The sequence below is a fragment of the Sinocyclocheilus grahami genome, unplaced genomic scaffold (genome assembly GCF_001515645.1).
Source record: "Sinocyclocheilus grahami isolate Dianchi unplaced genomic scaffold, SAMN03320097.WGS_v1.1 scaffold216.1, whole genome shotgun sequence".
In the NCBI taxonomy this organism is placed as follows: domain Eukaryota; kingdom Metazoa; phylum Chordata; class Actinopteri; order Cypriniformes; family Cyprinidae; genus Sinocyclocheilus; species Sinocyclocheilus grahami.
Window position 1 is genome coordinate 877503 of NW_015505395.1, and position 1941 is coordinate 879443.

Below are 1941 nucleotides of genomic sequence, written 5' to 3' on the forward strand. Positions count from 1 at the left end.
GTTTTTTCTTGTAAAACAAACTCCAATAATCTCCAATGATTTTTCACAGTTGTAAATAAAACTGTACGTGAAGAAACTAAAACAGCATAATAAGCGCATTTACTGCCAAAAGAACAGGCTGCGATGAAGTTCAAACAAGGCTGCTCTACTAAACATAGACCTAATGGCCTCACAGCCGGAGCAAACGCAGTCGGTGGAATCGATACCCATGAAGAGCATCAAGGGCATGAGAGACGGAGCAGGAACAGGTGCCGAATCAGTCCATCAGCACTTGCAGATCATACACAGCCCAAGCCTGAGCAGATCTGAGAATACGGAAAATATGGAAATATGAGGTGAAGGACAACTAGTGCTAAAATACACACCACAGGTCCGTTTGCTGCAGCCTTTTAAGGCTGATCCCAATGCAAAAAACTGCTCTAAAAGGCAGCATAATTATATATCATGGCCAAATTAAGAAGCATACAGCATCTATCTGTAATGGTGAAGGCAATGCCAGAATGCATTGCGACAAGTTCAAAATTATAAAAAATTTTAGGCTTGTATTCTACTGACAGTCTTTTCCACTGTTGCAAATTTTCTTAAAATATTTTAAATCCTTACTTTTTTTCTTTTTTTGCATTGTGACATTATTTTCATTATATATTTATTATATTTAATGATATTTTATTCAAATTAGAAAGTACATTAGCACTGCATTTAAAGACTATTTTTATTACAGTATAAATAATGAGTTTTTTTTTATGATAATGACTATTTAGAGGTGTGCCAATTTACATAAAATTAATGTCATAATGCAAATAAATCTTAATCTTACAAAAATAAATATTTTTTTCAAATGTAAAATATACTTTGCTTTTGATTATTGGAATGAAATATGAGACAGACATTTCTTCACAGAAATATTATTTAAATGTGTATGAAATATAAAATAAGTTCTATATGATCTCATTTTTTGCTTTTACAATTTAAATATTTGGGTAAGTTTTTTTTTTGATTCAACAATATTGGATTAATCATATGAAACTGTTTTTATAATACTGTTTTTTTTTTATTAATACTTTTATTCAGCATTATAATTTTACAAAATATTTATATATCATTTTCTTTAAGTAATGTGAATTTTCTATAATTATTATTATTAATTTATTTTATTTTTGCTTTTGAATTTTTGGGATGAAATATGGGCTGGATATTTCTTCACAGATGTAAATATGTATGAAATATAAAATAAATTAAAGTTTGAGGTCAGTTTTTAAAAGCATTTCAGAAAGAAATGCTTTTATGCAGCAATATTTGTTATGTTTGTTAGACTATGGTGTTGTAAGTACAATAATATGGCATTACCTTAATGCATAATTAACACTTAAAAATGTCTTGTTAATCACATCATAAAAATGCTGGATCTATTGTAATTTGGCATACAGTATACTGTACATAAACAGCATTTGGCTGAAATACATTAATGATGCTATATTTATTATGCTCCATTTACTTGGTCTGCGTGTGACTCTGCGATTCGTCTGCAGCCATTTACATAAACTCATTACTTCAGCATTATGTGCCCTCTAGAAGCTTGCGTTCTGCAAGTGAACGGTGTATTATTGTGCCATCTCAAAGAGGCACAAAATCACTTTCACAGACTTTTTCATTAACTGTTCCCTCCTGGTGGAATGACCTGCCCAACTCAATCCCAGCAGCTGAGTCCTTAACCATCTTCAAGAAACGACTAAAAACACATCTGTTCCACCTTTATTTGACCCTCTAACTCTAACACTTTCTATTCTATTTTAATTCTACTTTATCTATCTTTTTTATTTATTATTTTTTTTTTTTTAAAACAAACAAAAAACAAACAAACGCTAGCTTTCAATTTTTTCTATTCTATCTACTTGTTTTACTTTGTATGTGTGTGTGTGTGTGTGTGTGTGTGTGTGTGTG

At 30.5% G+C, this 1941-nt stretch overlaps 1 protein-coding gene across 1 annotated transcript in view; it reads right to left on the bottom strand.

The window, feature by feature from the left end:
- LOC107596271 (piezo-type mechanosensitive ion channel component 2-like) overlaps positions 1 to 1941 on the bottom strand; it is a 120286-nt gene that overhangs the window by 84593 nt on the left and 33752 nt on the right. The gene's annotated exons all lie outside the window — the stretch shown is intronic.